At 42.8% G+C, this 25561-nt stretch overlaps 1 protein-coding gene across 2 annotated transcripts in view; it reads right to left on the bottom strand.

The window, feature by feature from the left end:
- Window positions 1-8691, bottom strand: part of ppp2r3a (protein phosphatase 2, regulatory subunit B'', alpha) — a 59424-nt gene extending 50733 nt beyond the window's left edge. For both annotated transcript variants that reach the window (XM_018753628.2, XM_018753630.1), the window contains exon 1: window positions 8505-8691. The gene's annotated coding sequence lies outside the window, so the exon portion shown is untranslated. The remainder of the gene's footprint in view (window positions 1-8504) is intronic.
- Window positions 8692-25561: the final 16870 nt, after the last annotated feature.

Here is a 25561-nt window from a genome sequence, read left to right as displayed (position 1 = left end):
TCTCCTGCTCATGCATACTCCACCTTGTGTCACTCTGCCCTTCCCACACTAGACAGTACCCCAAAAGTATTGTTACAATTCATCACATTACAATATACCTCTTCAGCTTGGCATTAAAAACCCACAACCAAATAACTTAAGACCTTCTCAGAAATGACCAGCAAACCCTCCTCCACATTGTAGCCAATATCAGCCTTTTAGGAATAGCTCTTTTGCTCTCACAAAACGGACATTAGTCTACCTCTTACAAGCTGCCTTTCGTGACCATAATGAGTAATTTTCCATTTGAAGGACCATCAACTGTACAACCTACTCTCTTCAAAAAACGAGAGGTCATTAACATCGTGAAGAAACAGAAAATAAATAAGATTAAATATATATCTTATACAGTATATTACATATTTGAGATATATCAGAAGGAACCAACCATTCGCCTTCCCTTCAACCAGGCTTCTCATACCCTCACACTGTTGCCCCAGGTTAAACAACAGGACTTTCACATATCTGACAGATTCTTTCACTGAGGTTTCCAAAAGTATGGTAGGGGGTTGAGGATAAGAGAACAAGGAAAGGCACTAGTTTAATACCATGTTTTCTAACCACACTGCACAACCTCACAACCACCAAAGAGCCACATTTGGGTTTTGTTTGACCAAGAATTTCTTTAAAAAAAAAAAAAGACATCTGCCCCTCCTTTTTCTCACCAACTGCTACTCTATATGTCCAGTGTCCACAGGCTATTCGCATCAGCAAGAATCAGCTTTCATCATTCACCTGTGGCAGTGAGTCCTGTCAGTGTGGTAGGTAGTATATAGAAGTGTGAGCGTGCACACACACACATATTCACATATATTGAATGGACTTCCAGCGTCTGAATTCCTGCTGAATTTTACTGAATAAATTATATGAAGGGAAAAAAAATTCATTTGAATGAAAAAACCTGCATGAAAGAAAAAAACCTCTACAAAAAACTAAATAAAGTGTTCTCATTCACAAATTGCACAGAACCACTAAAAAAAGAAACATATAACCCAAAGTCACACAAAGACCTGGTTCTCTCCTTTACTTCTCTCTCTTTATTATGTCCCTAGCAGAGTTGGCACTGTGCCGGCTTCTGCAGGAATGTGTTCAGTCTCTGTGCCTCCTACTGCCGGACAAAGGGACCTAGTGTTCTGAGCAGGAACCACAGCCTGCCTCTCTGCAGAGGACCATTCACTTGCTTTGCTGCTGCATTCTGCCACCATGGACTTGAAGCAGTGACATTCATGGTCAGCAGGGACAACAAGTTGGGACACAGCAACAAAGCCCGCCCAGTTAATGGGCCAAGCAATATTTCCAGCTTTACCCTCCTACAATGCCCTTGAGGGGATTGATTCCACCCTGAAAGTTGGCTGTAATCCCCTCCAAGTGAAGAGGCAAAATTTCTATTTTTACCCATAGGCTCTTTTTCAGGGAAACCCTGCTGTACCTCATTTTTCTTTTGGAGCATTTCAGGTGAGTGCAGTGTGAAGGGAGTGTTGTATCGTATTGGTCATGACCACCCAATGCTGCGGACCCACAGCTGTCCTTAAGGCTTTTAGGAAGCATGAGACAACCGTGATTCAGCAATGCTCTGAAACTTGAGTAAGATAAGACTATTTGGCACATCATTATATATATTGCTGGGGTAACAGCTAAAGCAACAGGCCTGTGGATCTTTACTTCAAGGTGACACAAGCTGTGATCTGTTGAAATAAGAAAAGTTTGTGCTTGCTAAGTTGTACATTTCAAGTTTTCCCTTTCAGCCTGAGCTGACAGTAACAATGCCAAAATAGAACAAAATGTCAGTATATTATTCTACAGGGAAGGATCAAGAAAGACAATGAAAGACTAACTAAAACCTTGAGATTAGCAAAGCACACTTACCTTGAAAAAATTTGTCAAATCAGATTCTTTAAGAACAAATGTGAAATATTGGTAATTTACACAAACTTCATGGAATGTTTTATCGAACAAGGTGATCAATTGTGTGTGAACTGTCACGGTGTTTGTGCATGTATGAGTGCAACCGCACGTGTGTGTGTGTGTGTGTGTGTGTGTGTGTGTGTGAAAGCAATATAGGACTTATTTGAAGTCATCTGATCGTCTTCTAGCCAAACATAACTGCACAAGCAGTTGCATATGTATGTAATTCAATGAAATAGTTCAACTGAAAGTGCCAACAGCACCTCTAGTTGAAGTTCTGAAACAGAAGTGAAAAGAAGTAAATCTTACTGAGACAACCATATGAAAAGCCTTGACATCAGCAGCAGTACGGTGTCCATGAATACACTACAGAGTGAGTAAAGTCATACTCCAAAATAAGCACATCTGGGTTATGAGAATTCAGTTTTATTAGGATTTACATTTAACACCCCTATTTTGTCTTAGAAGACATTTCTTCAAATTTCATCAGAACTGAATGGGACTTTCTATTCCTCCCAACAGTTGAAAGTGGTTCCGAAATGTGAATGACATTTACATTTATTAATTTAGCAGATTCTTCACCCATCTGTACGCCAGAGCAACATAACATACACATACATATCCACTATGGGCTATTTAGAGTCACCATTTTGCCAAAAACACATGTGTTTTGACTGTGGGAGGAAACCCACACAAATACATATGCTACAGACCAACATGGGATTAAGCCCATGTCAAAATGCACAGCCCAGGTGCTGTGACACAACAACGCTACCTGTGCCACCATTCCATTGTTAAGATATGTCTCCCAAAAACAGAACAGGCTGCCAAAGAAAAACATTCTTACCAAGAAATATGATGAAAAACAGAGGCTTGTACCTTCCCCTGTGAAATAGTAGGGAAATGCTAAAACAACCTTGTGAAATTAGCTCAAACACTTCCCAAGTAAATCAGCAGAAGTTACTTGTCAGAACTCTAAGGCATTCTGCAGCAGGAAAGCTACTCCCAGGTTCTCTCTACTCAAACAAACCAAAATACACTGAGGTCTCATCTATTCATAAATGCTGCCAATTTCTCTGTTATCCAGGCAGCTTTTCCAAAAACTATTCCAGATGTCAAAGAATGTACCAGGGTAAAATCCTTCATGCTTTGACAAAGGAAAAGATTTATGGGAGGTTTTACTGTTACACAAGAAGGCTAACAAGAAGATGCAATCCAACAACAGTAAGTCAGCCCACCAGCTCAAAACATTACAGTGGCAATGATCACAAGAACCAACTTGCTAAACTCAGTATCCAGAATGTACATCAGTGCTGACCTATACAGCTTTCCGACCTGTGTAGGACTTTATAGGACTATGTACTTAGCCACAAGAACAAAGTAACTTATTAATATAGCATTATTATTATCATCACTATCTCTTGTACAATGAAATGTCTTGGCCAGAGGAAAGAAAAAGACAAACCAGCATGGCAGAACAAGAAAATTAAAAAAGATACACCAATTCCTCACATAGCTGGGTTGATTTGTTCCATGAAATCACTGTTAGCTGAGTTCCTGTGGTAAGGGGTTGAATTATCAATATTTCTTAAAGTTTTTTTTATTCCTTTGTTCTCAACAAACATTTGTCCAATGCAGGGTTGGAATGGTCTGGATTTTCATGATATTCAAAACATTTTAAATGCCAGCTTATCAACGTGTAAGGCAGCCTGAAAATAACTGCACTGCACTGGGACTTAATTGTTCCTTTTAAAAACCTGCTACTGGTTTCCATGACATGAGAGCAAAGGCAAATGGTGTTCTTATATCAGCTCTTTTTCCACCCAGTCTGGAAGGAAAATGACCAAACTGGCAAAAATACCATAGCACTGTATCATAAGCCTGTTTTTTGAAAAAAGGTATACATATTCATATGCTGTTGTAGCATTTTTTTTATTAAATGCTGATCTACATTCCTGCTTTGGATGCGTTTTACAGCCAGCTATTAACTAGATGCAAAAATGCAAGTGATTTTTATATTCCACAATATTCTCATTTAGCAAATGCTATTCCCAAAGCGACACAGAGTAAAGTACAAAGTTTTAAACGTAGGAGAGGAAAATACAATTAAAGACGAACTGAAAATGTTCACACCTTAGAAAATCTGTAACTGAAATATTTCTAAGGTGAGGACCCACTTTTTCTTGAAGCATGATTATTTAATTATCCACTGACAATCATAAATGAAAAGTCTTCAGTCAAAACAGTGCAGAGAAATGATAACAGGATAGTAGAAAGCAAAGGCTACATCTTAGGGTAAAGAATGGCTACACTCAAAGTCAAAAGGCTTAATCTGCACCCTGCTAACATACATTATTACTGAGCACCTTGAATGTGTGAAATCACACAAGTACACAAGGACCAGAAAGATGTACAGTTTACTGGGCTATGTCATACCATCTCTTGTCAACCGTCCCTTAGGACACATAGAGACACTCTCTATAGCGATAGCCCATGACAAAACAAAAACATTGGAGTAACTTGCTGGGAGGTCCCACATATTTGAGGTACAAGCAGTACTTAAAATGAGCTGGCATTCACTGGTACACGGTAAAGGCATTTGTGATTTCCAACTGCTGCAGTACCATCTCCTTTTAATGCATACTGTCACCTTATAAATCACTTGAATTAACCAGCTTCCTGTAGGCAGCTACTGCACACCTTGCTATTCCCTGTGGATACAGAGCATGCAGCCATGCCCACTGATCCCAGCCAGCTAGAGAACAGCCATGACCTCATAATCAGACATCAAATCCCACTTCATCCAAAACAGAGACCCCTTGTGAGGTGAGAAAATTAATCAATTAATTACATCTTTATGTCTTGGAAAGAAAGATTTTTGTACACAACTCTGCACACACAATGAAAAATGACCTTTATGGTATTTGAAGTAAAGAAATTGCTTGCATTTTGCCACAAAATTTTAATTAAAAATACCATGAGCGAAATGCCTTAAGGCTGTAGTATATTCATTGCAGTCTTCTGCCAGGGAAAGCTCTCTCTCATCACAGTCTACTACTATTAACTTTATATTCTGGAACAATGACAAATGTTTCAGCTGGTGGATTTATGTGTCCTGCAAAAGAACACTGTCCTTTAAAGGAAGAGGTTCAGGTGACTCCTCAATAAACAAAGAACATGAAACCTGTAGTGTCAAGGTGCTGATCTTATCCCAGACTCAGTGATAGTTTCAACCCCTCCTCCATCACCCACCAGGTCCAAAGCCAAGCCACCAATCATGAGTAGTCCCTCCTCCTGCAGTCACCCAAAGTAATCCCTGTCTCTGAGGCAGGCAGGCATGTTGGCTGGAAAGCAGTCAGCCTGTGGAGCATGTACCCTTTATAACCTCTGCTGTTTCCTAGCCAGAAGCCTGGCAGCGAGCAGCTCATCATCCTTCACACATACCATAAAACACTCCAGTCTTCAAATTGACAGATGCCAGAAAATCCCTTAACTGTCTGCTGTCTGGCATGGGGCCCATGTGACAACATCAAGGCATACTTTAGTACCAATGAATCAAGCAAAACAGTGAAAGGATATAGCTTTCTTGATGGTGTCAAATTGGGTGATCAAATAATCCTTGCTGCAGGAAGAGAAGGATATAACTTACAGTGCCACTTCCTGCTAATGAGTTTTTTCCCTGAGACCATTTCATTATTATAGATATTAACTAAAAGGGAGCTATAAATGTAGCTGTCTACAAAAATTCTAGTACTTATCAGATAGTTTGGAGCCAACATGAATAAGACCAACATTATTAGGATTTAACCCATATAATCTTTTATGCTTAGGGAGATACAGCAATAATAACATTTCCTTGCCTTTACATTTTTAGAAGTCACCAATAATGAAACTCTCACAGCCTTGTTTTGTTATCCACCAGTGACAGCCCTACTTTTAGGTATATGTACCCTATCTTCGGCTCATCACTGTGCTATCAGCTGTGGGTTCACACTGTATCTAGCTCAGTCTATGTAGGTTTTGCATATTCTCCCCATATTTTTGTAGATTTTCTCTGGTTTCCTCCCACAGTGCAAAAACATGTGTTTCAGGTGACATCTTGATTCTAAACAGTCCTTACCGTGTGTATCTGTGAGCAAATGAGTGTCTGTGATTGCACTGGAATGGACTGGGATCTTGTCTAGGATGTACCCAGCCATAAACTCTCTGCTTCTGGACAACTACAATCCTGCACTGTTTAAGAGGTTATTGAACATGAATGGGAAGATGAATATCATGTCTTTCTGAAGCCTGAGCTCTACTGCAGCCAAGGGCTATTTCCAAGTGTCATCACCACCAGCTCTTCTTATCTATCCACTGGCAATTGAACGAATGTGGAAGGATAATGAACTCCTTCAGTGTCTGACAGGCAGCAAACCTCCCATGTCAGGAGGTGATCTAAGGTGGAAACAGCACAAGTGGGCCTACTTCGAGATGCTAAATAGCTCAAGAGGAACATCACAAACTATCTTGGAGTAAATGAATCAATTCTGGTTGACGCTTATCTTTACCACCTATGGTGCATACACACTTCAAGAGTCCAAAGACTGCTCTCTCAAGGAGCCTTCGTGATGAACAAAGAAAATTATACAAGTAGTAAAACCAGAAATAGACTCTGTGCACCCATGAAAAGGCTTACAATAATTACAAGGTTAGAGTTTTGCTTGACTAAATGAAACACTGCAATGCAGAAAGAGATTTGAATGCATAAACAGATAACCTAGCTTCCCAATTTGTCAGAGACAGATTCCTAAGCACAACTGTGTGTGTGAAACTGAACTATATCAACTTTTAACTATTACAAATGAAACTAATGTGGTTAAAGGTTTGCTGAAAGACACCCTCCAGACCAACACGAAAGGTTCTAAGAAACAATATACACTCATTACCTTACTTAAGGAAAATTCAAGGAAACTCATCTCTCTAAAACTTGTTACCCTTGCTTGAACCAACAGCACTTGCCACTGGAGATGAGCAGGCATGCTTCAGAGAAGAGATCACCAGACATGATGAGCACTTGGGTCATTCTTTAGCACAAACAGCCACTTGATATGTGTCAGTACATTTGACATCTAACTCCTTTGAAAAGCTAAAGTCAATAGCTTGCAGCAATACAGGTCCCATAATTCTGCTGGGACATGAGAAGAGTCAGTACTTAACAATATATTTCTAGGATGCATGACATACATATTGTTAGAGCTCACTTTTAGATGAAATGACAAGGCACAGACAGAAACTCAGAAAACATAAGCCCTGTACCTCATGCAAACTCTGAGGGCCATTTTCAAACACTACTCATGTAAGTGTACAAAAACAATTAAGCTATGCGGGGGATCATTGCGACTGCAAGAAAACCCAGAGTGAACTATAACAAACTTGGTTTCACTTCCATGAGGTGATTATCTTGCCTAATCTCTATCTAGAACCACCTCTATTCCGAGTTAATTAAAGCAGAAATGACCCTGTGTTATTAGACAGCTTCTCAGCACTGTGAAACTGTGAAAGATTGATGGTAAAAAGAACAGAAGACACAGGGGTGAAGCTTCTGGCTCTACTGTTGACTCTCCTTTGTGACCTGTGGGTTAACAACTCCAATCCACAGGCCAGCAAGATGGATAATTACTGAATCACTAATTTAATTATTATAGGAATTACAAACTGGAGAAAAGGTGCACATGGTGACCTGCGAACACGTGACAACACGTGTGCTCACATCGCAGAGAGAACATCACCCCGTTTCCATGCCCGAGATGATATGGGGATTCCACACTTGCTAAAAATGCAATCCTCCTCATGTTAACTTACTTTGCTTTATGGACACCGGATAACTGTTTATGACTGATCAAACGTAATATTTTAGTTCGTTTCTTCTTGTTTATGAACAAATGTGGCCGCACGAAAAGCTGAAAAATAATAAATTACAAGTGATATAACAACAAGCTGCTGCTTGTGAAATAACTGCACTATTTCAGTTTACTATGCATGCACATAAGTCAGTGGTAGTGACACTGAGCACGTCTTCGTAGCCTGTTTATTCCGTCCACATCCAGTAAACATTTGCTGGTGCGAGTCTTATGCAGGTACGTGAGACAAGCGCGTTCAATGAGCGCGCTCCCGCTGCTGTGGCGTCGCGAAAGAAGCGCGGACAGCGCCGTGCCCGAGGTGTTACTTAGACTGTTATTCATATTAATAACGCGTCAATAGCTGACTTTTGAGGAACGCTTTTTCCTCAGATTCCGCTTTACGGACCACGACCTCCTGATCTTACCATTGTAATGGTATTTTGACTGAGTTCACACACAGACCTGGGTTAGCAGGTTTTTTCTCTCCAACGATCAGTTCTACGAAAAAAAACCATTTAGCTAAAATACCAACTAAAAGTTTACATTCTCCTTTTTAACACTGTCAAAATGAGAAGCAGAAAAAACGTAATACACACAGAATCAGAATGCATCTCGTCACCGCAACTCCGTACAACTCAACTGTCGCTTCTCACTTCACTTCGCTCCATTTAAACTTACCTTAAGTTACACGAACAGGAACGCTCTCTAAGTGTGGAAAACAAATTTTATTTTAGAATCCTCGCCTTGAAGACACGGCGTGATGAAAATCCACTTGTGAAATCTTCTTTTCCGTGGGCTGTCACGGCGCCGCGCTGTGAGAACAGCAGAAGACCGTCGTCGACAAGCTCGACCGCTCGAGCGCTCTCTCGCGCCACACTGACAGCTCGAGGGGCTCTGAAGGCGAGGGCGCGAGCGCCAAGTCAGGGCGGGAATTCCTGCTGAGGCGTTTTAACACAGGACCGCGGCAACACCGCCAGCACACGGCTTCTGTCCAACTCTTAATGTGCGCATTCGGTATATTTACCGTAGGCGTTACAAAGTACGAGGGGGACTTGTTCCCCAGCGTTCAAGCACGCTTAATAAACTATAAAAGCCTCCTCCATATCTGAGTATAACTCCAGTGATTACTACTATATTGTTTCTGCCACCCTCAATACTGGACAAGCCGGTGTTGTTATGCCGCCGATGTGTACAGTTTTTTCAACTGAGAACATGCTAAAAACGTTCAGGCATGAGGATGAGATTTTCTCTTGTATCCATTAATTAAAAGGAAACAACATATGAGAAGAATTACCATGATAATTTACATCTTATTACAGCCATAAGTATTTGCAGGAGTAGTTGTGTTGCTCTGGGAGAAACAGTGAAACTGTATTTCACTGTCTGATGCTGATGTCCAGAAATGCAAGTCCTTAAGCTGCAATACAAGGACACATTTCAAACTCAAGATGCACTATATTTATAATAAATTCAAATTTATTATAAAATAGGTAAATTACTGGTAAATTATTTTAAAGTAGATTATTTAACTAGGGGAGTGTGGCAGCACAGCAGGGTTGGCCAGGTCCCGCTCTCTGGTGGGTCTGGGGTTCGAGTCCCGCTTGGGGTGCCTTGCGACGGACTGGCATCCCGTCAGGGCGTGTCGCCTCCCCGCCAAGCCTTGCGCCCTGTGTCGCTGGCTTAGGCTCCGGTTTGCCGCGACCCCGCTTGGGACAAGAGGTTTCAGACTGTGTGTGTCTTTTGTTTACTCTGAATTGTACACCACTTTAAAGAAAAGCTTCGGCTAAATGAATAAGTTGCACCGCAACAGAGCCAGAACCAAAAAACCTCCGTGCTTTAGCTTTCATGCGCGGGACCACCAAGCGAGCAGATGTGGAAGAGTAAAGCAGTCTAGTTGGGGTGTAGCGAATGATCAAGTCCTGTAAATAGTTGGGAGCAGTTCCACTGATGCATTTGTAGGCAATAACCAAGGTCTTAAATTTGATCCGGGTAGCTATAGGAAGCAAGTGCAGAGAAACGAGTAGAGGAGATACATGGGAATGCTTTGGCAAATTAAACGCAACTTGTGCAGCAGCATTCTGTATCAGCTGCAGAGGTTTGATGGCAGTAGCAGGAAGGCCACATGAGAGAGTTCCAGTAATCCAGTTGGGAAGTCACCATAGCCTGGACATGGTAGGGCAGAGTCAGTTGTGAGGTAAGGACAGATCCTGTGGATGTTATCCAGGATGTATCTGCAGGTCCATGTTGTGGCTTTGATGTGCTGAGAGAAAGATTTGAGTCAATCATCACTTGCAGACTCTTACACATCTCCAAGTCTGTCGTGGCATGCTCACCTCATCAAATTTACGCAAGACCTCTCATGTACCACCTTCTTACCATTAAAGCATTATAGCTCTTAGTGTACTGTAGTCAGTTGATTAAATGTTGATAAATCAATATCAACTTTTATTCATTTACATATACACTATCTATAAAGGGGGTTGTGGTGGCGCAGCGGGTCTGGCCAGGGCCTGCTCTCTGGTGGGTCTGGGGTTCAAGTCCTGCTTGAGGTGTCTTGTGACGGACTGCAGACCCATCCAGGGTGTGTCACCTACTCCTCCTTACGCCCTGTGTTGCCTGGGTTAGGCTCCAGCTTGCCGCGACCCTGCTCAGGACAAGTGGTTTCAGACAGTATATGTGTGTGTATATATATATATATGCCTATCAATTAGGATTTTTTTTAACCTTGCCATTTCTGAACCAAAACATCAGCAATGGATCTTACACATATATAAAACCTGTGAGAAATCATTTCAATGTCATGTGCTGTTATACTTGAATATGTGCACATTAGTTTGTTTTTTGTTTTTAACAAAATATTGATCAGTTATTATGGAGTACTACATTGTTAATATGGAGCTTTTTCTTGCAGTTGCCAAGTAACTCTTCATTAAAAAATTGTTATAAAGTTTAGCGTGAATGCTCTACAAATGAAGCCTTTTACATTCTGATTTAAAAACTGAACAGAACACTTGCTTTGAATTGTGTATTTTAAACACAAGTTTAAGATTTTTTGCTCTTTGTTACATTTTTCCTTTTGTAACTTCTTTAGTGACAGTAAACTTTCTGCACTGATCCAGTGCAGCTAATCCATTGCTTTGTTTCTCTAATAAGCTGGTATTGTGTCAAACAGAATGGCACATAAAGAGCTATAGCTGCATTTGAAACATTTAAATGAATGAACAAACAAAAGATCAAACAAACTGAATGAATGAATGAATGAATGAATGAATGAATGAAACCATTATGCACTATGCTTTTCTCCTACAGCTCTGGGCTTTACATTATTGTCATTCCAAAAATCATGAGAAAATGTATTTATGCAGTGCTGAACATACTCATTTTATCAGACAGAATTAGGCTGCAAAGGATGGTCAAGACAGCTGAGAGGATCATTGGTGCACCCCTGCCTACCCTTCAAGTCTTGTAGGAGACCAGAACGAGGAAGCGGGCGGGCAAAATCATCACTGATCCCACACACCCTGGGCACAAACTCTTCACATTTCTCCCCTCTGGCAGGTGTTACAGAGCACTGTTCACCAGAACAACAAGACACAAGAACAGTTTTTTCCCTCGGGCATCACCCTCATGAACAGTTACACTCCCCTATAGGTGTCCTATCAGTACAATATATCCCATCACTTTTGTAATTTACTTTTTTTTGTATTTATTCTTTTTACTCCGTAAATATGCTATTTATTCTGTATCTGTGTCAGCTGTCTGTCTTGTCTATTGTCTGTAATACTGAAAGCACCAAAGCAAATTCCTTGTGTGTGTCAGCACACTTGGCAAATAAAACCTCACTCTGATTCAGATTTTTTTCTAGTTCTTTCATAGTTTTTGTTCTGGGAACGACTGTCAGAGGACCTTGTCCGGAATGATTTTAACTCACACCTCCGGGAGAGCTTCTCCCATGTCCCAGAGGAGGTAGGGGACATGGAGTCTTAATGGACCCTGTTTAAAACCTCTGTTGTGGAAGCAGCCAGGCACAGCTGTGGCCAAAAGCTTGGTGGTGCCAGTCATGGCAGCAACCCAAGAACCCACTGGTGGACACCGGTGGTGAGGGAAGCCGTCAAGCTGAAGAAGGAGGCCTTTAGGGCCTGGTTGGCTCTGGGGACTCCTGACTCAGCAGACAGGTACCGGCAGGCGAAAAAGGCAGCAGCGGCTGTGGTTGCAGAAGCAAAATCCCAGGCATGGGAGGAGTTTGGAGAGGCCATGGAAAACGACTATCGGTCGGCTTCAAAGAGGTTCTGGAGAACCATCCGGCAGCTCAGAAGGGGTTGGAGGAGTTTCACTCAGGCTGTGTTCAGCAGGAGTGGAGAAACTCTGACCTCTGATGAAGACATTGTCGGGAGGTGGAAGCAGCACTTTGAAGAACTCTTAAACCCGAGTGATATGCCTCCCTTACAGGAGTCAGGGCCAGAGGCTTTCGGGCTGTCAGAGTCCATTTCGCTGGTGGAAGTCACTGAGGTAGTTGGTAAGCTCCACAGTGGCAAAGCACCGGGGGTGGATGAGATCCGCCTGGAAATGCTTAAGGCCATGGATGTTGCAGGGCTGTCACGGTTGACACGCCTCTGCAATGTTACATGGACTTCGGGGACAGTACCCTTGGATTGGCAAACTGGGGCGGTGGTCCCTATCTTTAAGAAAGTGGACTGGAGAGTGTGTGCTAACTATCGGGGCATCACACTTCTCAGCCTCCCTGGGAAAGTCTATGCCGGGGTGCTGGAGAGGAGGCTCCGGCCGATAGCTGAACCTCAGATTGAAGAGGAACAATGTGGATTCCGCCCTGGCCGTGGAACAGTGGACTAGCTTTTTACCCTCTCACAGATAATTGAAGGGGCATGGAAATTTGTTAATCCAGTCTACATGTGTTTTGTGGACTTGGAGAAGGCCTATGGCCGTGTTCCCGGGAAATTCTGTGGAAGGTGCTTCAGGATTATGGGGTACCGGGGCCACTACTGTGGGCCATTCAGTCCTTACTCCAGTACATACGGAGCGAAAGCTGTGTCCGTATACTCGGCATTAAGTCAAGCCTGTTCAGTGTGGGTGTTGGACTCCGCCAAGGTTGTGCCTTGTCTCCACTCCTGTTTGTGGTTTTCATGGACAGGATATTAAGGCGCAGTCGAGGTCAGGAGGGCATTCTGTGTGGGAGTCGCAAGGTAACATCTCTGCTTTTTGCGGATGATGTTGTCCTTTTGGCACCGTCACATGGCTGCCTCCAGCACGCACTGGAACGGTTTGCAGCTGAGTGTGAAGCGGTGGGGATGAGGATCAGCACCTCAAAGTCTGAGTCCATGGTTCTCTCACGGAAAAGGATGGTATGCCCCCTCCAGGTAAGGGGAGAGTTTCTGCCCCAGATGGAGGAGTTCAGCTATCTTGGGGGCCTGTTCACGAGTGAGGGAAGAAGGGAGCGTGAGATCGGCCACAGACTGGGAGCAGTGGCAGCAGTAATACGGTCGCTGTGGCAGACTGTAGTGGTGAAGGGGGAGCTGAGCCATAAGACGAAGCTATCCATTTACCGATCAATCTACGTCCCTACCCTCACCTATGGTCATCAACTCTGGGTGATGACCGAAAGAATAAGATCGTGGATACAAGCGGCCGAAATGAGTTTTCTTCACAGGGTGCTGGGACTAACTCGCCATGACAGGGTGAGGAGTTCGGACATCCGGAAGGAACTCAGAGTAGAGCCACTACTCCTTCACATTGAGAGGAGCCAGTTGAGGTGGTTCGGGCATCTGATAAGGATGCCCCCTGGGCGCCTCCCTTTGGAGGTATACCAGGCACGGCCAACTGGGACGAGGCCCTGAGGTCGGCCCAGGACCCGCTGGAGGAACGGCTGGGGATCCCCCAGGTTGAGCTGGAGGAAGTTGCAGGGGACAGGGGCGGCTGGGCCTCTCTGCTCTCCCTGCTGCCACCGCAACCCTTTTAGGACAAGCGGGACAGAAGATGGATGAATGGATGGATGGATGGATGGATGGATGGATGGATGGATGGATGATTACATTAGATTTCAAAAAAACTGTATTTTAGTTTCATGGCTAATTTTGTTTACAAATACATTTGCTGTAGAAATGCTATGCATCCATTTAATTTTTTTCTTCACCATGTCTAGCTGTGTTGATTTAGACAAGCATAAAACCACATTGGAAACAATGCAATACTATTCTGTAAAACATTTTTTTCTTGAATGAGCTGGTAAAACAAGATCACATGACACTTCTGTTATTTCAGTGAGCTGTCAGTTTGGTGTTCCATTTCTGGCTCATAAAGCCTACGTGATGCTTCTTGCTGTAACGTTCCGCATATTCTGACTTTCCACTGTCAGAGATTACATTGTGGGATCAACACAAGCCAAGACGTACTTTTTTTCAGGCAAAGTAACATGATGATAGCATGAAAGCATGACATTTTCAGGAAGCCTTACAAACAGGTATTAAGCCGGCTAGCAAATCACATTAAAACACATCTACAGCAGAGGCACACAACTTTGACAGAAGAGTCCGAGTTGCTCCGAGGTCTCTACTGGACATGTGTTCTGTGTGTGTCCATGGTGACCGTGAGAATCAGTGGAACTGTATTATGGCCTGGTTACGGTAAATGAAATTGTTTACCACCATACTTTCCCAATCAACACCACTAAAACTACAAAAGTACCTTTTTGCTGTAACTGTGATCACTGTCGTACAGACGCTGTCCACTGACTTGTTGCCAACCTCTGGAAATAAACAGAAGGTCACAAAGCTTTGACAGGACAGACTTAAGGTTGTTCCAAACTCAAAACCCCAAACAGCTGCAGGAATCATTCACTTCACTGCACTCCCCCAAATCATTCCAGAGAATGGGGTTTTTTGTGGTACTGAGGCATTTTCACAGTAACATCACAGCTCAGAGCCCATTCATAGCATAACTTTCTAACTGAAATTTTCTAAACTTACAAACCAGTATTAACATGTATACAGCAGTAATATATAGTACTGGTAGGGTTAAATTCTGAATATAAAATATTAGATTGCTGAATGACATGTTGAATGACAACATGAAAAACTGGACAGTTTTCATGTTCTGCTATTAAATAATTAGTGTGTGAGTGACAGAGTGTGTGTGTTACACTGATGTATGGATGAGTGACCCATTTGTAAGTAGTGTATCTAGCAGTGTAAGTCACCATGGTGAATAAGGTGTGCGGGCTGATAACACTACACAGAGTTCATTGGAAGTCGCTTTCGCGAAAAGTGACTGCTAAGTGAATAAATATAAATGTAAATGTAAATACGTAATACTTAAAACCAATGACTTAATACTTAAAACAAATTAAGTTGCATATAAAATTAGTTTGCCTGAGTAACAGTTTTACATAGCACAATTGAAAAATTGTTCTACATGTCATTTGACTGGTTTGTGGAGTTCCAGTAATAAAAGTCAGTTTGGATGGTTTTTAATGTTTTTAGTAAGAAGCGACAGAAAGCTGTTATTCTTGTGAGCAGCTGTATGGAAGATTTAAGCCTGACAGAAGCAAAACTAAGAAATGCAATAATGAAATTCAGTAAAGCAACATGATTCAGGTAACCCATTCCAGTTGATGTGTGAGCAGTGGAAGCTATGCTAAATCATTGCTCTGTTTATTTCCTCTCAATTTAATTTGACTGGTCTAGATATTAGAAGGGGGTGTGGTGGTGCAGCGGGTTTGGCCAGGTCCCGCTCACAGGTGGGTCTGGGGTTCGAGTCCCGCTTGGGGTGCCTTGTGATGGACTGGCGTCCCGTCCTGGGTGTGTCCCCTCCCCCCCTGTGTTTCCGGGTTAGGCTCTGGTTCGCCATGACCCCACTTGGGACAAGCATTTGTAGACATTGTGTGTCTGTGCAGATATTAAAATATTACATAAATGCAGCGTGGACCTTTTAATAACCAGTGTTTTCTAGTGTGTTTGCATTACTCAAACAGGCTGCATGATGCCTTGTGTGTACAACTTCCCCTTGGGGACTGTGGTATTTCACCCGTGCCGCACTGCTTGTGCAGATGTGAAGATAGCCTCGCTGAACTCGAATACAGGGCCTGAACGGAATTATACTCCGAACATGTGACTAACACATCACTGTGAGCAGTCATTCAGAGGCTTGCCAGGGAAAGGAGAGACAGCTCATCACGGTGCTCTTTCCCGCTGACCTCATTTTAACATTCCTGGCATCTTCGTTCAAAGAGAGCTTCAATTTCTTCTTTTCTGCTATTACATTTTTTGGTTTCATCAAAAGGATGTTGGTTAAATGCTGAATGCAACATATTATAATTTCATATTCATACAGTATATGGATTTCCACAAATATAGAGCTTACGCGATTGTTCTCAAATCAAGGAAGAAGGAGGCTTTGTCAGGCGTAGAAAATAAAGCTGCCAAGGTGAGCAGACTTTAGCACTGTTTTAGCCTTGGTCTTTCTCTGGGATGGGTTGAGTAGGTAGAAATCCCCAGAAAGCTTTCGCAGTGGGTTACACCATAGACAAACACCTTATTGTCACCCCTTATCCAATGACCCAGCTTCGGCAGATCCACTCTCAACATCGACTGACCTTTCCACCGTGGATCCCTTTCTTGTAGGGCAACATGTTCTTACTGAGTGAGAAATTAAACCACGAGTTCCCCCTAAACCCAAATTCCCTGTGGCCAGTCTCTCTCTGCTCTCTGTCCATGTCGGAGCACAAAATTAGCATCTGTGCCCCAACACCACTGACTAAAAATACAGCTGCACAAACGCTAAGGGGGAAAAATTGTACTCTGCTGTGAAATTGTGATGCGAAGGTATAGATTTATTTGGGACAATGATTCTGTGTTTCAGTTGATCCTTGTATATGTAGAAGAAATTAAAATCTCTTTAGGGGAGCACGGTGGTGCAGTGGGTTGGACATGGTTCTGCTCTCCGGTGGGTCTGGGGTTCAAATCCTGCTTGGGGTGCCTTCCGATGGACTGGCGTCCCATCCTGGGTGTGTCCCCTCCCCGTCCAGCCTTACGCCCTGTGTTGCTGGGTTAGGCTCTGGTTCCCTGTGACCCCGTATGGGACAAGCAGTTCAGAAAGTGTGTGTGTGAGAAAATCTCTTTATAAACCTTTCTTTGATATACATTGGAATGGTCAAACTGCATACTTTACATAAGTGAGAACAGTCCAGTTTAATAGCTCACAGTCACTGCTCTCCATCAGAATAAGCAGATGTCCTTCAGTATATTCTAGAAAACCCCAGCCTTTACAGAACATGTACGCTAACTTAAGATGAAATTCCTAAATTGTTTGTTCAACAGTTATACTTAATTGTTTTATCAAGCTGTAGGAAGTTGTCTAATATATCTATATAACACATATATGCTCACATACTTCCAGCGTTGAGTGTTTTTGTTTTATTTCTGCCTCGTATCTCTAAGGAAGAGGGGAAAAGGCATCATGAGGTCTATTTCAGCAGAAAGTCCTTCTTCTTCATGAAACCTGAGAGCAAGGGAGGTCCCACTGCATATTATATGTAAACCCTGCATGTTCTCCAGCCAGGAATCAGAGTTCTGTGCTCTCCACTGGGTCACTTGGAGGCCAGATTTACCTCCCCCATGTTCTCTGGGACATGAGCAAGCTTAGCTGCATCCTTACACCAGTGGGTGGCAGCTTTTATTGCAGCAGAAGCCCATGACAGGCCAGTCAGGCCCAGCTGGGTCCTGAGAAATGTGTCGGGGTTGATGGAGGATTGCATTTAATCCGGCAGCAGATGCCACATTTCGGGTACTTTCAGTGAGCCTTATGAGTCTGAACCCCAGATATTGAAGTCCTGTAGAATATATTTTCTTATCGTCCCTTTGGGCCATTAAAAACAATGCTGTAGATATTTTCTCCTATTAAACTATGTTATAAGAACAATATTTGTAAGAGACTAGGTTCTTAGAGTTCACATGAGGTATTACGGATACGGATTTGTTCTGTTCACCTTGAGGCTTTGGGTTCATATTCTGACAGTGACAGCTGTATAAACCCCAACTAGTGGTCAATAAAGCAAAAGGTCAACATAGCATGGAGAGAACATGCAGCCTTATTCAAGTCACTTTTATTATATTTATTCATTTATCTGATGCTTTTCTGCAAAGCGACTTGCAATTATTCAGCCCTTTATACAGCTGGGTAGTTTAACTGGAGCAATTCAGGATAAGTACCTTGCGTTAACGTAACTGTGTAAGGGGACGAGTGAAAGTTTACTGCTAATCAGAGTTTTCACCCAATTCGACTGTCTGAGTCACAGTCAGGTTCATATGTACATGGGAAGCAATGGCAGAACTCTGAGTAAAAAAAAAAAAAGGTTTTAAATAAGTTCAACAAGTTAAGAATAATATTTTTTCATAGTGTGATAGGTTTTTTCAAGTTTGCCTAAATTGTTCTGGAACTGAGATATTCTGTTACCGTTTTCACCATATGTGAACAGAAATGGCATGTTGTGCCTTCCTAACGTATTATAAGTATGATAAGTGTTTTAAAAGAAATGTTGACACTTTTGTGGGTTAAACACTGGCTTTTGTTTAAAATCTCTCAAAATATTATTGGTCTGAAGTATTTGAATTTACTAATCGAGTACAGGAGTGTTATATAAAATAACAGAACAGAGATCTAGGAAGTTTGCAAAAATATGTTAATATTTCTCTATGTCAAATAATAGGTTATTTAAATCTCAGTACACAGATACTGTGGGTTTTTGGAAGTAAACATTATTTCACTTTGGTGGATAATCTACATTCATCCCCGATTTTCGGGCTCTCCATATCTGCTTTGCTATTATTGATACCACTTATTATTTACACAAGCTAGATGTTCATTCATCCAGACTGACGGCTGAGACTAATCTACCTAGATAACACTGAGCTCCCTACAATCATTGACTAAATACCAGGAAGAGAGGCCAGATAAGCCAGGAGTTGAGCTGCACTCACATGAGCTTCTGAACACTACAGAGGGACCCATGACTTATAAGAAAGATGTCATTCAAGCACCAGAGGAAATGTGAAGGTACTTATTTTGAGTTTGTTTCTGAATGCCATCTTTCGTCCTTGGATTTCTGGGAAGAATCCACTTCGCACTAAATACTAAATTACCGAATATTTTGGGGGCAACCATATATCTGGCACCTTTTGGCACCATACGACTCAGTGCCATTCTTCTGAGTTACATGACCACGAATCGGTGTTGAAAATTAATGCTTTAAAATGCTCATACCTGACATGCGAATCCTCGGAGATTCGGGTTTCGCTTAAGAGACAAGCGTTTGTACCTCACAGAGTCCAGACCATGTTGTGTTAAACGTAGCAAAAGATGACTTCCAGATGCCACATTTGAACAAAAAAGGTGTAGCAAAAGGTCAGACTGAGTCCTGTAAACATGATTTCTTCTCAGGGCAATCACATTACATTTATTTAGCAGACACTTTGCTCCAAAGCAACTTCCAATGAACTCTATGTAGTGTTATCAGTCCACACACCTTATTCACCATGGTGACTTACACTACTAGAGACACTACTTACACTGGGTCACTCATCCACACACCAGTGGAGTACACTTTCTCTGTCACTCACATACTATAGGGGAACCTGAACAGCATGGCTTTGGACTGTGGGAGGAAACCAGAGCACCCAGAGGAAACCCACACAGACATGGGAGAACATGCAAACTTCACATAGACTGAGCAGGGATTGAACCCACATCCTCTCGCACCACCCAGGTGCTGTAAGACAACAGCGCTACTCACTGTGCCGCCGTGCCACCCACAGTTAAACCCAGCACTGTCACAGAGCCTAAATCATGGATAGGGTGATAAATGCAACATTGCAAAACCTGGAAATAAGACCAAGCTGTTGTATAGTGACACTTCAGCATCGGCATGAAAGCCATCTGAAACCTGAAAGCGCCTTTATCAAAATTGTCACATAATTCAAATTAACAACCACATGTCGCTAAAGAACTCTCGACGAACACAAAAATACATTTCCAATCATAGCATACAGTCTGTAGTACAAATCTGCCACAGTTTACACATTTCTAAGAGTGATGCCATGTCTATCCATAATCATTTGTAGATCTCGTGGAGAGCAAACTAACATGTAATTTATGTGCACCTACCCTGCTCATATATAATTCATTTAAATTATGGATTTAAGAAAACATTTTATCACAACACCCAATCCAAGAATGCTACTCCCCAAGCCATTTTTCATTTAAAATTTTGTGTCATCATTTCTCCATAGCAACAGGATTTTGACAGCTCCAAACATGAGGAGTAATGCCTCCCAGATGTGCATTTAATTCAGAACTGTTTTCACTCCCAAGACACACTCCTAGAACCATAATTAATTTAAACATTTGTTCCAAAATAAAATAAAACATGGGCCTCTGATGAATCCAGCAGATGGATATGGTGTTACAGTGCGTCAAGGTACACCTCCCTGTTGGATTCTTCAGGGCAGGCAGATTGGCACAAAGAAAAAGCCAATCCCAATTGCTGTAGATGATCTCTTCTACACTCGACTTGCTCTATCAAAAAAATCCCGATGTGTGTTTAAACCGCATTTTCACGAAGGCCGTCATTCGCGAGATACCGTTGCAGTTAAACGGCTAAGAAGTCGAATTTTATCTGGCGTGTAAAAACGCATCGATCGGTGGTGCTCACGTGGCGTTTGGTGCCGGGTCTCTTCGCCGACACCCCCTCTGTGCTGCGGTAGCACCATCGTGCAGGTGTTCCTCCAAAGATATGACAGAAGAACCCCTGGCCTCCCCCAAAGCTGGGAATGTGTGAAGCTTGAGAGTGAAGCCTTGTCTCCGTGGAGATTGTAGAAGCATGCTTTGACAACACTTGACCCCGGGGCACCGAACTCCTCGTCACGTCCTTTTGTTTCGTGTTCCTCTGCACCTGCCATGGATCTTTCACGTCACCTGGAACAGGGTCTTTTGTTTTCTGTTGGTTCTTAAAAGCTGCTGATTTACTCCACTCCAAAAGACTAGTATACACAACACTGCCATTAACTTTCCAGTTAGAATTTTTTAATCAAACAACCTGATAATCCTGCTGCCTCAGCCCTGAAACCCCTCAAGATTTATTGAGTAATTTACTAAGTAGTTCATTTAAGCTGCCAGGCATTATGACTTCTAATAAAATCTCTTCTTTGGGAGAGGTCAAGCTGAATTTTATTAATGTTTTAGAGCTGCATGACTCAAGGAGAAGATATTCTTTTCACACACATTAAGTTACACCATCACTCCGGGGTGGCATGGGGGCACAGCGAGTAGCGCTACTGTCTCACAGCGCCTGGGTGGTGTGAGAGGATGTGGGTTTGATCCCCTCTCAGTCTGCGTTGAGTTTGCATGGGTTTCCTCTGGGTGCTCTGGTTTCCTCCCACAGTTTGAAGACGTGCTGTTCAGATTCCCCCATAGTGCGTGAGTGACAGAGAGAGAGTGTGCAGGTAACGTACATGCAAAACGGTCCAACAACAAAGTGAAAAATGATCCAGCATCTACACTCTCTAACAGTTAAGGCAACCCTGAAAAATATTTGGAAAGCCTAGGATATCAATCAGCCCGCTGTGTTCCGCAGCCATTCCTTCCTCTACACTATACACTCTGGCTTTCTTGGCACTCCATCTGAAGCATCTTCTCGTCTTCATCCAACACCGACGTTCTTCCTGGGCATCGGGAGGCTATTGTGTCCCCTTGCATCTCACCCTGTCCACCTGACATATTCTGTGGCTGATGGGATCTATCTAATAACTTTATTCAAACTGCTCAGCTACATTGCCTGCACTGTGAACTTTAAAAGAAAAAGACTTTATTTGGGAAGATCTAACAGGTCTGAATAATGTTTCTTTTTTTTGCGCTCGATTTTGGAACGGGGAGTTCAAAGGGTCCATGGGAACTGGATCTCGAGGAGGGCTCATGCGCAGTATCTTTTTCCTATTCAAGAGATCCTTTGTGGCTGTCCTGCAGTGAGTTGATGGTGCTGCCTGGAACACAACTGTCAAATCTTACACCGTGGAGAGAGGCACCACCGTTTCCCTGGATCAGTGTAAGACTGGGAAATCTGGGATGGAGACAGGGCAAGGGGAGGGTGGGAGGGGGTTAGGGTCATTTGATCGCCTAGTTGTCTCACGGTGATTCTTCACTGCAGGTGGAAAAAATGAGATCACTTCATCCAGTCAGTGTTCAGGAATGAACCTGTTTGAGCGCAGTAAAGGGGACAGCTGGCAGTGTCGTGGATAGAGCCGACGCTTTTGCAGGTGTGAAACCGACCTCCAAATGTAGTATCCTTGAGCAAGGTACTTACCTCAAATATCTCTAGTAAAATGACCCAGCTGTATAAATGGGTGAATAATTGTAAGTCACTTTGGAGAAAAAGTGTCAGCTAAATGACTAAATGTAAACGTAGCACCGGAGTGTCAGGTCACCCTCCAACTTCTCTCACCAAACCATCCATCCTCCAGCGTACCAGCAGAGGCTAACACACAGGAACTGTATGAAACCCTCCTGAACCGTGTACTGTAAGTTTGTGAGTTCCTGTGGAATGTACAAACGGGCAGGTTTTAATGCGGTGTGGCGAAGGAGGCCATCCCTGTGAAAGTGGTAGCAGTTCTCTTGCAGATTTCATTTTTCCATTGGCTGAACCTGGGCTGAGCTGTTGCTTCTCAGGCCTGTTGTTAGAAGAGCTAGAATACACTCCTCAGTTTCCAATAAGAAGTCAAACACATTATACCTGGCTCTTATACAGTACTTGCTCATGAGAAGATTCGCCCTATCCTGCCCACCACACCCTTGCAGACAAAATGACCCAGTCCACACCTATTGCATCCCGAAAACTGTGAGTCATGTTGGAAATAAGAGCTATGCGAGCTATTCTTTTCCCGAATTCGGCATCCCAGACTAATCCCCCTCTAAAAACCCAGCCGCTGCACCTAACTGTGGTTTTGAGGTTGACTCATCCTTTATAAGCCGAAGAACACGGACAAAAACCTCCTGCCACTTCGGGAATCTGGAAGTCAATACCTGCAGATCTGAGGCCGCATCTGCCGGACTGGCGGAACCACGCAAAGAACATGCCGAGAACAAAAATGCAGTAATTGCAACACCTGAAGTGGGTAAAAACAGGAAAAGGGGGAGGCCTTAGGATGAAGAAAGCCTTGCAACAATGACAGCTTTACACTTAGTTAATGTCTACAATTAAGGGCTTGACACAAAGCCAGAGAATGCTGCACAATGAATTACTGAAGACGTGCAGTTAGTCATACGCTGTGTATGTTGAGATGTTTACATTACTTGAGATGTTTTGATTTTTTCCTGGCTCAGGTCTTATGGCTCATATTGATGGGGTTCAGACTTACTTCTCTATTCCTCCTCTGCAGTGAGAGCATCGCATGAGCCGTGTCACCCACTTCAGAAGATAAAGACTCCATTAGTGCCTTCTCTATTTGGTAAAGGCTTTTGAAAAAAAAATGTTTTCATGAGCAATTTTTCAGCCTGACCGCTGTGGAGGGGGTAACTGAACAGAAGGCTGCTTTTAAGAAAATGTTTCAAAAAGACAAATTATTCATTCTCTCAGCGAGTCTTCATTGCTCTCCATGCTTTACCACATGCTGTGAAATAATGGTAATGATGGGTTATCGTTCACTCCATGGCTATTAAGTGCATCTCCACTGCACAACAAGTTACTGTTGTACACATGTGCCCAAGTGCTTGATGAACATGTTTGTTACGAGTTTACGAAATGGCAACGTCCCTCATCAAACACACACACACACATATCTCAGGATAGAGAGAAGGTAAATGAAACTTGTCCCAATTATGGCTCAGACACGTTGACATGTGACCCAACTAATCTGTGGCGTAATCATATTTTCATGTAATTTGTCCTCTAACGACAGGCAGATTAGCTTGTTTCCAGCCTGCAGCCACCCGTGGCTTTCAGAATCAGACCGAGACTCATTCAGTTCAATCTGAGTAACAGCATCATTTTCAACTGCCATTGCCTATACATTTCCCCGAACGTAAGAAAAATGATCAGTAAAATGAGAACATTCAACAATGACTTACTTTTCCTTATCATAGCAAGCTCTTTCACTTGAATGTTTTCCGCTGACCGAAAAACAAAGTGTGATGACAATTACGTTACGTAGGAATACAGTCATTTTGGTGAACGTTTACTGGCAAACTGCACGAAACTGAATAAGCGTAGCTAGCTATCCGTCTGCTAAGGATCATTTTACGTAAAAGCAGCGCTTTATCCAATAAGACGTTCCGAAAACACACGAATACATTCCTTCCAAATCTTTTGAAGATCTGGTTGTTTTCACTTAGAACCTACTTTATTATTTTCCCGTGATTTTAACCCAAATCCAGCCGACCCGGCACCTCTGTTGCATGACTTGTCCGATCCATCGGGGATCAGCTCTGTTTTCATTCCACTCCACCAGAGCTTACAGGAACCGTGCAAGCGTGCTAAATGGTGGCAATAACACCTGCCGCCGGTGCCAAAACGAAACTGCATCATCCCAGTCCAAATGTGCGAAAGACCCGGCGAGCCGGTTTCGTCCATCATTAGGAATCCTCCCTGTGCGCTACTGGGATGGGATCCCTACAAATTCCACATCCAGAAGGTTGCACTATTGTACGGATGAGAGCTGGGAGCTTTCTTCCAGTCCTTAAGCCTATGACTTAACACTAAGATGCGATATATCACGTTGCACAAACAAAAACGTAGGAATGAAAATATCTTTTCCATTTGTCTTGCTCTGTATAACATGTTTTTACAGAGACAAACCGTATGAACATTAATTCATCTGCAGACTGAGACTTTCGGCAAGATCCTTGCACATGCCCATATATTTAAGATATATGACGAACAATGTATTTTACGGGGGTTTTGCATCCACTAGCCTGTATTTATCCGAATAAAAACAACAAGTGGTGTAATTTATACGTCTGGCAGTGGGCTATAATTTTGTGGCTGGCTTTCTTGCTTCCTATCAGCATGGAAAGTAGGAAAAAACCTGTAACCATTTTAGGGTGAAAAGTGTGTTGGACAGGAACTCCTACAGTTTATTTTCTATTCTTCTTCAAGATATCTGGCATTCTCATAGACTGCGCTTCTACTGTCCAGTGCACACACACACAGTTTTACAGTATAAATCTGAACGAGGGCAAAAATGCTGCGCTGCAAAGCATACGGCAATTTTTACGTAGCTTCACTAAAACATCTACTCAAAGGGTGTAGTTAGAAGTAATTTCGAGGATATTTTAAAGAGAGCTCAAAAGAAAAGAGTCATTGTGGTCTGTTTACACTGAGTGTCAAGCATCATTTCAGCATGTAAACAGGGCAGATAACCACAAGTGTGTCAGGCAGCTTGAAACTGCTCACGCTCGTGCGGAGTCTACGGAGGTCCTTCAAGGACTTGAGGTTCTACGAGACTGTATACGTTGCTGTTCCATTTGTCCGTCCTGAAATGGAGAGATGGTGAGCAAGTGCTGTGGTTTCATTGGCTTCCCCCCTGCAAGATGCTGTCTGCAGTTAAATTCATTGCATGAGCTGAGCACTTAAAGTAAGGAGGCCTAACTATGGAGCGGATGATGAGTAATGGGTCTGGAGATGTCTGAGCCGTGATGGATCACTAACGCGGGAGTGTTTCTCACTGCATTTGGGATGT

Source organism: Scleropages formosus, chromosome 3, assembly GCF_900964775.1.
Source record: "Scleropages formosus chromosome 3, fSclFor1.1, whole genome shotgun sequence".
NCBI lineage: Eukaryota > Metazoa > Chordata > Actinopteri > Osteoglossiformes > Osteoglossidae > Scleropages > Scleropages formosus.
Note: the sequence above shows the minus strand (reverse complement) of the source record. Positions and strands in the feature narration are given on the sequence as shown.